Source organism: Periplaneta americana, chromosome 3 (assembly GCF_040183065.1).
Source record: "Periplaneta americana isolate PAMFEO1 chromosome 3, P.americana_PAMFEO1_priV1, whole genome shotgun sequence".
Lineage (NCBI taxonomy): Eukaryota > Metazoa > Arthropoda > Insecta > Blattodea > Blattidae > Periplaneta > Periplaneta americana.
In genome coordinates, this window is record NC_091119.1 from 128,805,102 (window position 1) to 128,818,272 (window position 13,171).

Sequence of the window (13,171 nt, forward strand, 5' to 3'; positions counted from 1 at the left end):
AGTTTCGGGCCTTAATTTCGTTGAATTTCACTTCCAATTACAAAAAGAAAAACGAATTGCAGACGATTTCTTTAACATTTTGCTGTATAGAATTGTCGAATTATTCACTATTTCGAATTAAAAACATTCTAGTTAGACGAGTTCTATTGCAGTCTAGATAAAACATTTTAGAATATTCGTCACATCAACGGTTGCTCAACAGTTTTTGTATTTTGTATTTAAAAATAACATAAAATTATCATTATTATGCATAGTACAGGGACATCACTTTATTTTTACTTCAATTTTTATTGTACCTGAGTTTTTGAATGTACTTCACTCCCACCCCTTCTACTAATGAAGTTCAACCGTCCTCCACACAGATCCAAGACCGCATATACAGTCATAGTAGCCTTACGGTCACAGTCAACAGTACGTTCCAAAAATATGTTCGCGTTTTCCAGTGACGAAAGAGCTTTCAATATTCAATCATTTTCGCACAGGTACTGTCGTCCATTTGCCTACGTCGTATCCCGGTTTCCCTCACCAGCTTTTATTTGTCAGCTAGTGGCTGGTCTGTCTTAGCTCTTTTCTGAGAACATTAATTTCTGTTAGGAATTGGACGTCTACGTAATAGTATACAACTGTTTAAAATAACCTAAATAAAAGGGCCTCATTAAGTAATTAACTGTCACGTGATTTCCTCCCTTTCTACGACCCTACGACATAACCACTTGGACGAACAGTAGATAGTATGTCTGAGTAATTTTATCTTTTCGGATCGGGCAGAAGTGAAGATTGAATTTACAGTACGTAAGGTACTCTTTTATAGAGTAGGTACAGAATTATTTCAACATTATTACTAGTACGAAGGACGAAACTGGTAATTGGGATTAGGTACAATAGTCTATAATGCGATAATATGCACATTAGAACTGAAGCCTGTATCGAAATGAACGGCCACCATTTTCAAAAATGTGTTTAAATATCCATATTATGATTATTTTTCAATTTCACTTCATTCTCTATATTGCACGCTAATGTGCTGTAGACAGTATAATATACACTGCACAATGAATAGCCTATGTCCGCATGGACAGCTAAGTTCGTGAGTAAAAACACTCATTGTTAATACAGTACTGTATTTTGATTAAACAAAAACCTAATGGAAATGATCAAACTCAAAAGTGCGATATTTCCAAGTTCACGTAAATGGATGAACTACTTTTCTTCCCTCCTATACCTAGTAAAGTGATTTGTTTGTATATTACGCCAGTATCATCGAACTTCAGTCGTGGAAGGGGGTAGCAAACGGCGTTGATCCAGAGGTATAGCCAGGTTAATATTAAAAATGTTAGTAAAAATAAAATTATGTCCCTGTACATACTAGAGATGAACAAAACTAACTGCCGCTCTCGCTCGCTGTGTTCGCCGCATTTGTCTTTCGAGTCTCGTCTCGTAACTCTCGAAATAGCATTTGGTCGGCGTGGAAAGATTTCGTAACTTTGAATAACATACATCATTGAAACAAATAACATAAATGTTTAAATGAGACAAAAAGACAAAACAAAACAGTATCTTAGTTATCAAAATGTTCTGGTTCTATTATATGTTATAACCTATGGTTATATAAATAGAAAAAAAAAACAATTCTCAAATAAATTTGCATTTCTAGGAAACTTAAAACATGACATTAATAACTTTTTACTTGAGACTGCACACTTGATCTTAAACTTATGAAAAGAAAATTTCTAGCCTTTTAATAAGGGCCTAGTAATTAAATAAAGACTGGGGAACGGATTATTATACACTGAAAGGTAGAGATGTTTCAAATAGGCTACTTGATTGTTTATACATATATAGCAGTTGCCAAAGTAGATAAAAGTTCAGTCAGGAATAAACAACTGCTGATTTCGGGACTTGATCACAATATCGAGTCTCGCAACACTCACAACCAGTCTACGTCAAGGACGCGACGTAATAGAACATTGTCGTGCGGGTTTTCGGCTTTGCGGGAGTTTTTAGTCTCGTTTTCTCGATCGTTGTTCATCTCTAGTACATACCTACATTGATATTTCCGAAATTGCCGACCAAGGGATGCAACATTTTTATGACGAATCTAAACGGCTGGCAAGAGACCGTAAGAGACCATCGTGTCTAATAGCCTAAGTGCAAGGATGATAATTATGAAGATTATATTAAATTTCGGTCGATCTGGGTAGAGTAGTCGATATAGAGCGCTGGTCTTCTGTGCTCGAGGTTGCGGGTTCGAACCCGGCCCAGATCGATGGCTTTTAAGTGTGTTTAAATGCGACAGGCTCATGTCAGTAGATTTACTAGCATGTAAAAGAACTCCTCCGGGAAAAATTTCGCCACACCGGCGACGCTGATATAACCTCTGCAGTTGCGAGCGTCGTTAAATAAACCATAATTAAAATATTACATTTGATGGAAGTGAAATAACCTTACAGATAGAAAGGAACGATAAGATACATTGAAATGAATAGAAAACATATACTACAATTTGTTATTAAATGCACGATTAATTAGAAAATTAAGTTTGAAGTTTCAGCAGTCCGACAACATCGTCGCGAACACACGCTTCTCGTGATACAGATGTAAGAGGTCAACGAACTCGGTAACTCGGTGTGTCTCGCTAGATGAGCTGTTCTGTGGCGCTGTGTTGCAACCAACTCGCAGCGTGCAGAGATTTTAATTTAGAGGTGTTTAAAATTAAATTTACACGAAAACCGTCCACGATATTGAAATACTCCAGAGGGATAAATTATTCTTTATTAGTTTTCCTATCGATATGGATAAAAACCACGATCCTATCCATAATAGTTACCGAATAAGAGGTTATTAAACATTTGAGAAAAAAACTTTTTTTTTTCTGAAACAACTATTAACTTTCCACCAATATAATATTATAGTTTTTTGTTACATACAACATGAGCTATTAGCTCTGAAAATCTGCAAGATATTTCACTTCCACTCTGTATATCACGAAATGTACCAGATATCAAATCCTAGGTCATTTTAATGAGAAGTCGTCAGTTAAGTGAAGTATAGCTTTTTCCAAAATGCCTGACAAGAGGAGGATAAGAGAAGAAAAAAATATTGTAAGGAAGAAAACGCAGGAGAAAACTGTCGCAATGAGAAAAAATCATTTTCCCACAAATAAGCAACCAAGTAGGTTTCATGACACCGGAGGTCCGCAGCCACGGAGCCGCATTAATGACGGCGCATCTCGCACAGGTAGGCTGCGGCAGTTCCCCGCCCGCAGCGTGTCTTTGTGTGGCAGCACTCGACCCCCCGCCTCGCCGGGGGGGCTTCTGCAATTTTTCACTTTATTCACGTCCACTACCCTAACAGCCCTGAATGGTGTGAAATATGTCTTAATTCCTATGGGGCTACTGAAAACCCCAACAGATGAACGATCCTTCTGGTAAAAATGGCACAAGTACAATCAATTGTTTCAGCGAAAATGAAATCAGAAAATTTAAAATCATCATCATCATCAACATCACAGGTTGAGCCGGTAGGCCCGTTCCGTCCCCATTAGAATTGTTCTCTCCAACGAAACCTAGGACGACCAACATTTCTCCTTCCTCTTGGAGCATACTGGAAAGCTTTCTTGGGGATTCGGTGATCCTCCATCCTTTCTAGATGTTCCATCCACCTATTTCGGTGATTTGTTAACTTTTGTGTTATTCCCTCTATCCCTAATTCTTTTCTGATATCTTCATTCCTCTTGTGTTGTAATAAAGAATATCCCGCCACTGATCTTAGGAATTTCATTTCTGAGGCTTCTAGTCGTCTTTTGTATCTTTCTGTTAAGGTCCAAGTCTCTGCTCCGTAAAGTAGTACTGGAAAGGCTACTGTTTTGTAGAGTTTTAACTGTGTTTCTTTCGTTGTTCTTTTTCCTAAGCTCCGTCTTCTTTAAAATATGTACCTTAATTTGTTCCAAACAACGACCAAGAGCCACTGATTACGAGGTACTTGGGATAGAGTCCCTGATAATAATTGTATGGAATGTTGTTCTTTGAATTGAAATCAATCCGCTCTCGCCTTTCATGTCTTCTAAATGATCAATAAGTATCACCATGTGCTATGGAACTAAACCACGCTTTCTCAACCAGGTGCTCGCAAGCATCATAGTGCTCCTTTAATGACATTTGATGCTCTCGTCACGCTAATAAAAAAAAGTGCTCGCGAGCAGGAACGTTTCTGGATCTTTTTTTTCATTCAAACTTCCCGTCTCCTCCTCCCTTGATATGTCCACTTTTATAAACTCATGGACCATCGGTGCCCTTCCATCCTGTGATGTCCAAACCATTTAAGTTTTTAATTTATTACGGATAGTTGTATTCGGAATTTTTGAAATAATGACTAATGACTAATAATAATAATAATAATAATAATAATAATAATAATAATAATAATAATAATAATAATAATAATAATAATAATATGAAAATATAGTGAAAATTTTACATTTTATTTAACGATAAATGACAATTTTTCAGAAAATTTACTTCAAATTAAAAATGTAGATACATTAGAGTATTATACCATAATGACTCTGTTGGATATACAATAGCCTAAGCCTTAAGTTATAGATTGCAGTATAGACACGCAGAACTGCAAAAGCTAATTCAGAATGTTCTGTTGCCAGGGAAACCAACTTATGAACCTTACCTCATTAATTATTATATTCTTAGTTAACGTATAAAATTAACTGCAGGAACTTTTCCGGAAAATCTCAGTCGGAGCGTAGTGCTAACCACTCATTCGTATGTAAGGACCCACATGACGTTATTGATTAAATAACTGCATAAGAAATTTTATCGAACCGAAATGAAGTATGGAGAAATAATGTTTAATAATAACCATCTGGAATGTCTGTCGATGTGCGTTCGTCAGTTATTTCTCTTACCGACTTCTGACAAATAAATTGTTGCTGTAACCAGGCAACCGAACATAAACTCAAGTCCATGAGTCCATGAATATGGCTAAGCTTTTATCGCGATCAGTGATTTTAAACCAGTTTTTATTAACATTTTATTTCAACTTTTTATTGTTAGAGATTAAATCCATCGAATTAAAGTAACATATTCCCAGAGGAAACAATAAAATAGCAGTAAAGTATTTTATTACAAAATGCTACGTCATTGTTTCCCAGCATCGTAAAGGTTTTTTTTCCTAGTTTAGTACCAACAGACTAATAAGAAAAAAAATATCAAACAATATTTTTTGCTATTCTTTTTGTAATTAATGTTTGATGTTTTCCTCTATGGCCTATGTTCAACATTTCAATTTATTTATGGATATTTAAAATTCACACATTTCTTTTAAGTGATAAGGAAACATAACTATCAGATCGAAAACTTCCTTGAGAAATAGTCCACTGGTATAGTGAGGATCACGTAAGAGTAGTTCCTAAAAGGCTAATTTGGCCGTCTCTTCAGTGTTCCCAACTGATACTAGATATCACCAAAAGACGTAAAATCAGAATGCCATGTACAATAATAATAATAATAATAATAATAATAATAATAATAATAATAATAATAATAATAATAATAATATATTATTATTATTATTATTATTATTATTATTATTATTATTATTATTATTATTATTATAGTATTCATAATAACGATGACTTGCTTATTTACACATCTCATCTTTATGTTGGGGAGGTGTTTTCTAAATGGTTAAATAATTTGTGAACGAGTAGATATATTTTCTTTCTGTACCTCTCGCACATCATAATAATAATTTATTTATTTTATCTGGCAGAGCTAAGGCCAGTAGGCCTTCTCTTCCGCCCAGCCAGACTCTAATTTTAATAGAATACAATTGGTTACATAGTTATTACATTAATATCTAGACCATAAAACAACATAAAAGTAAATAATGAAAGTTGGATAAGTAATGTTAGTGTGACAATAATAAACATTGGTAAGAAATAGTGATAATAATAATGTGTTAGTAGTTAGTAGATTACTGTATGATCTAATATTAAAATGTATTTTGTCTTACAACATGAAATTCATTGCTTTGATTATAAACAGTTTACGATTCACGAGACCTAACCTAAAAATGTATTTTGTTTGGTCACGTGAAATTATTAGTACGAATTCCGAAAACGAGTGCCACGTTGAAATGTATGCTTAATAATATTTACTCCATTATTGTAATGAAAGTCTTAACACGAAAGAAATTAATTAAAATATGAAATGGTATTTCTATCGATTACCCAAGCCCGTATCTCACGAAATATATTTATTTACACTTAGCCTACCTGACTATAATGTTGAATTGTAACCACAACACAAAAAACACATACAATAACTATTATTTATTAATATTAATACTGATAGTAATTAATTATTAGTATGTTCAAATTTCGCTAGCTTCCAGTAATCGACCCAGAAATCTAGAACAATTTGAATTTTCAGAATTTAAACTACCGACAACCTGTGTCACTGCTGCCAACATAGCAGTTATAAAATCACTAGCAGCTGTAGTATTTCTCAGTACCGAAATTCGAAACGAAGTTGGCAAAACAAAATTCAACCGGCAAACTAGAAAATCACCATAATCCACTAGCTTATGTAGTAATGGGGGGAAAATGGTTAGGTTTCACCCTTACGGTATTGAGTAAGCTGATCCGGACTATATGTACTATAAAGATGTTAAACAGAAAAAAATATTGCGAACATTAACTGTAAAAAAAATGAAAAAGGCTCTAATGCCAGGCTGTTGTAACACATAAGCTTGACGTGGCTTTATATACATGATTCTCTTCATTTTTCTGATCACTTAGGTCTATAGAAAAAATATAAACTTTTATCATTCAGAAATTCTATTCAGAAGAGGGTAGCAGTTCAACACACATTTCAGGCAGCCTAACTTTTCGAAGAGTGGAGCACTTGTGCTTACTGTATATCTGCCCGTTGTGCACCCCATAAGCAATTATTGTTCCAGTCAGACTGGTGACTCGGGTGACATTCGTAAATCCGATGCTGACACGTGGACCATTTTGACTCAACCCTGACAGAGCAAGGTCCAGCCCGCGGACGAGTGTCTGATCTGCCCACAGACGCAAGAGTTACAAGACCTTCTTATATCAGCATCGGAAGCCCGTACTACCCTAAAAACAACACACTATAGACGTATTATGGCAAGGGAATCTGTACAGGCCTATTTAGTTCTTCCGGCTTCTATTCTAGCACCACGTTAGCAATAAATTCCGCTTTTAGCTTTTCTGTACACTGAAACTTCCAACTTGCATTTTTTCGAAGTTTTGCAGTGCAGGAATCTGTAACAGATTAGGTTAGGTTAGGTTAGGTTAGGTTAGGTTAGGTTAGGTTAGGTTATATTAATTTGAAAGTCATATTGAGGTTAGGATTTAGACAAGTTGAAAGTATATATAACTCTTCGATAAGATGACCTCGACATCTGACTCTACGTCCTCGTCTTAACATCATGTCACACACACGTCATCGATTCGAGTGACTGATTAACAAACTTTCAGGATACCAATAATTATAACCTTTCTTCTGAACACGGTATCACTAATGGCTTTGAAATTTTAAATTTTAATCAATACATACATACATTTCCATGATTGAAACTTGTTTTATAACATCAATAGATTCAAATAGTATGTTCATCAGTTTGTATGACTGTTAGTTTGAAATTTTACAAAATGTTTTATCATATTGAAATGACTTAGAACAAAATTTTATGTCATATTGATTTTCAACAGTTTGATTTTTTATCTGTAATGTATGTATATAATTTTTTTTCTTGCATTTCACCTATGTTAAATTGGTCAATTTATGTCTCTCCACCTGAAGATGATTTTTAAAATATCGAAAAGATTTGTGGATATATAACCTTATGATGTGAAATAACAGAAAATTATTTTCTGTATTAATTGATAAGTTGTTGACTGAAATTATAAAGCAATTCATTATTATATGTGACTCGTTGCGCGAAAAGGGATCTAAAGTCGTAAAAGGAAATTTTACAGATGAACAAAATAACGAATTTGCGGTGTAAAAACTGTTTTTGAATGTTTTGACATCTTGCGCTACCTGTAGGCTTTTTTTTTACATATTAAACTAGGACGGAGTTTTACATATTGTTTCTTAAATACCTAAATCTTTCTTATAGTTGCTAAGAAAACAAATGAAAACTTTAATTTCATTTTTCCTGACTAGTACATAATGTAATAACATTCAATAAGTAATGTATTAAAAACTTATAGCACCTAGAACCATGAATTTCTTTTTGAATGCTCAGTATTTCATCCTCTTTTTGAAACAAAAAAAGTGAAAAATCCGACTTTAGGTCCAATTTCCTGCAACTGATCACATATATTATAGATTAGGTTAGGTTAGGTTAGGTTATGTTAGGTTAGGTTAGGTAAGGTTAGGTTAGGCTTTTCATGTGCCTTGCATGTACGAATCAGTGACAGGTTAAATTAGGTTAGTTTAGACTTTTTGGTATGCCTTGTATATACGAATCTGTGACAGGTTGGGTAGATTAATGAATGAATGAATGAAAGAAAGAAAGAAAGGAAAGAGAAACATTAAAATAGATGTACGAAAACACACCTTTTTGCAAGGGACTTTGGGGGCTGGGATGAACTGAATATGTGAGCTCCAAACCTGTTGGTCACTTGGTTCACTTCGTCGATCCACTGAAGGAACTGAGGGAAAATTTGCAGGGAAAAGCAACCTGAAGTGGTATTGTATATCTTCACACCAATATTTTTCTCTGTATCATAATGCGGGCCTACCTGACCATGACATTGACCCATCGCTCCCATGCGATGATTATTTCAGTCAAACAAGTTCATATATTTAGCACAAATCACTATTAGGCTACTTCATTAGTATGTTGTCCAACATGTAGTTACTGATAGTGAAAAGCTTATAGCTACTGTCACAGGATTATATTCTAGACAATGAGTTCCCATTGTAAAATTGTTACATTCCTAGCTCTGTAAGTTCTTTAAAAATTTCGAATGACAAATTTAGTTCACTTTGGTAATGGAGTGTGAAGTCATATCTTTTTGAACTAAAATGCCTAATGTATAGACAAGTATCAATCTACAATACAGTAGAGCGTCTTGTTTAGGCACAGTGAAAACGTAAACAAAGTGCAGGTAACGTGTGGGGGGAGGACGAGCCGTACGATAAACACGAGGGATGCACAAGGTTTTAGTTACAACATTTATGATGCAACATTAATTGAAATTATATTTCCAAAAACACACAAAACAAAAGAACACAAATTGCAAATGTTATTATATACACATTTTAACAAACAAGCTATTGTAACGCTGACATAATTCAATACAGCAAATAAAATTTTGCTACTTATACGATGTTTCTTTCAAGCAGCATTTTTTACGATCACGAATTTCATTCTCTGTATGACTAACATAATATCACCGTCTTCTGTGGCAGAATTAACAAAACTACAGTATATTGGTCTGAAGTGACAACATTATTTCCTAAACACAATATTATCCATTCTCAAATTTCAATTTATTGAGGTACAGTACTTGAAGAAATTGAACTTTGAGAAGGGATAATTATGTTTAGGAAATAGTGTTGTCACTTCAGACCAGTATACTGTAGTTTCATTAATTCGGCCACAGAAGACGATGATATGTATGTATTTATTAACACTACAATTGGGTATACACCCGGTGGCAGCGACATATAATATACAATAATACCATTACAATAATACAATAATTACAGCAATAAAAAATAAAAATAAAAGTAAATTTACTTATAACTATAAATAAATAGATGTAATAAACCTAGGACTATAAATAAAAAACTATGCTATAATAACGTCTACAATAAGCAAAAGTAAACCTAACTTATAAGTACTTCTATTTTACCCAACTATTACGAACTTAAATAAATACATATCACCTTAATTAATTACATATTAACTTAATTACATATCATCTTAATTAATTACATATCACCTTAATTTGTTTACATATCGACTTAATTACATATCATCTTAATTACATATCATCTTAATTAATTACATATCAACTTAATTAATTACATGACACAACTGCATTTTCAGTTTACTCTTCTCAACCTTTCCTTAAATGTATTGATTTTGAGAGGATCACCCTGAAAGATTGCCGCAGGTAAGCTGCTCCAGTCTACTATTGAGCGGTTAACAAAGGAAAATTTTGCCACGTCCGTTCTTTGTTTTCTGCATTTAAAATTCCTAATAAGATCAGCCCTGCCGAAGTATAATGGTGTTACTAATCTAGCATTGATGTCGGTCTGAGTCTGGTTTTTCGTCGCCTTGATTTGAAAAATTCCCACCCTAAGTTTTTTACTTTTATGTATATGATAACGTTATGAAATTTGTGTTCTTTTGTTTTGTGTGTTTTTGGAAAATATAATAATCTCAATTAATCTTCCGCCATAAAAGTTATAACTAAAACATTGTGCATCCCTCGTGTATATCGTACAGCTCGTCTTCCCCCACACGTTACCTGCACTTTGTTTACGTTTTCACTGTGCCTAAACGAGACGCTCTACTGTATTTAGTAGCATTCCCCTATCGCTTGCTGACGACGCACGGAGAGGGCTGGCCTAGGGACGAGGGGGGGTTGCCTGCTTGAAACATAGGTATGCAGCGAACCTTTGCGGAGTCAGCCAGTGTGGGCTTAGAATGCGTCTACCTTGAGAGTTAGCGCAATAGATCGTAACAGGTCGCAGTGCTGGGCCATAGTGCCCCCTCTCGTAAATTCCATTTCTATTCCGTTCCTGTGCATTTAGTAGCTCATACTCCTAACAGTAAAACAATTTGTAAAAGACTGTAGTGAACCAACTTGAGAAAAGATCTCTGGGAAGACGTCGTGATTCTTTACAAGCTCAAAGGTCATAGTTAGAAAAGTCCCAGATTAAATTTAAAAATGTTTCCGGATCTGCAGAATATGTAGTCTATCCTTTCATAACAGTAGCAGCAACATGAGTCTGATAATCTAAGCCCGCCCACCTGCAGAAAAATCTGACGTCGATACACAAAAACTCGCAGCACGAGAGAGATCTAATCGAGCTCTACGTAATACATAAGCTTCAAGGAATAATTAAAACAACAGCTAATTAATAAAACTCGAGGCACGCGTCTATGCCGTGACAAGATTCTGCGATCACGGAGTTTCCTTAATAAGTGCACAAACTAGATTCAGCCGATAACATTTTTGAGCTGGGGCCTGTTTCTCAAAACTCATGGACTAGTAATACTAGTCTGCACAGTAGTAATATTAGTTTATTTTACAAGTTTGTGTTTCTAGAAACTACAAGGGTAAAGTAGTAGTTACCAGTTCACAGACTAGTAATATTGGTCGATTTCACCAGTTCATAAGCGATTTTATTTCTCAAAATGCTAATCCAACAGGAATATTGCTACAAGACTCTAAAGACTGGTGATTTCTATATTATCAGTTACCAGTGACAACCTTTCTCAGATAGCCTAATCGAAACAAAATATTGTAGTTATTTTTCAATATGTGGTTTAGTTGTTCCTATTGAAGTGATGAAGAAGTTGTTGTGAGAAGAGCTAAAACTATATCGAGAAAGAACAATATTATTATTCCTTGATGGGAGCATTGTTTAAATATAATGAACGGTTTAGGTAAAGTGCTGGAAAGCTTGAAGAGTTTTTAAATATAGTGGGACCTGCATAACAAGACAAACAAATAGAAGTCATGCATTACCAGCAAAACTTCAAATACAAATTGCGCTACAAATTGGGATGTTGATTATTTTCCAATGCCATCTGGTCTTTCTGTCCTAGACCAGCAACACTTGCTGAATTCTTTCCTAATAATCTAATACCAATTCATCAACTGCAGCCATCTTTGCTGGCTTTCCTCCTCCACTGCCTGTTCTTCTGACGTCGTCAACTTCAGCCTACAAATTAAATATAAAAGTACACTAATTTATGAATAGATCAAATGTAAAACTGGAAAAAAAATTAGCGAATTTTTCATCAAGTCGTAAGTGACATTCATGTCGGCAGTAGACCTTCCAGCTACATAATAATTATTATGTCCATATTATGACACTATGAACTTGAATTGGTACTTATCAAAGTTGCTTTCTTAATGTTGGGCCAGTAAGTGTTCCTAACGTATGCATAATCTTTGTTCTGAGGTCCATTAGTTTACTTTTATCATTTTTTGCTTGAAAAAACACCGGATAATATATCCTTTGATTCATTAATAATATTGAGTATAGTTAATTTGTTTTCAACTGATGGCATTACAGTCGAAAAGATAAATCAAAATCAAAACACAAACAACTTAGCCTTCTAACCTCAAATAACAGTACCTACCAAATGACTATAAACAAATGAACTCAATCAGCTGACTAGTGAAAGAGATCATGTGACTAGTGAAAAATTGTCACAAGTTACTAGACTGCTAAAATAGTTTGAGAAACAGAATCTACTAGAGCTGGTGAAATATACTCTGGTAACTAGTAACTGGTGAACTACTAAACTAGTATTTTTGAGAAACAGGTTCCTGGTCTCTGAAAATGGAACATAAACCCGGCCAGCTGTGTGTCTGTGTTTCCTTCTCTAATAATTTATAAACGAATATATTTATTTCAATCAAAATTGGTACACATAACCTAACACTAAGGTACCTCAAAGATGAAGCTTCATTGTGTAGATCTAAAGCTGTATCCACGACAAATTATAACAAACTTGAACCCAGCAATTATAGCTATATTCTAGGGTAACTAGGTCATTCGATAAGTAATGGCAACAGTGCTGTAAATCAGTGCTCCTAGCGGTGACAATTTGAATCTTGTAGTATGTAAAAGAGCAGCGATTATTTCATAAACCTGCAATACTGAAAGCCTCGAAGTAACCATATTTTGTAAATACTGTCACTATTTCTGATTTGTAGTAAGTAATACGGCCCTAAAAATTATTCAGTAGGTACAAACAAAGAAGCTTCATAAAATCCAATTTGCAAGAAGAGAAAGTACAACTCAGTGCTTTAGGGCATTACAAGAAGCTTGTGGGAGAGAAATTCTACTATACCGAACTACTGCAAGATGGGTGGAAGCGAGGCATTCGCTTTCAATCAAGAATTTACATCCAAAGGGCTTTA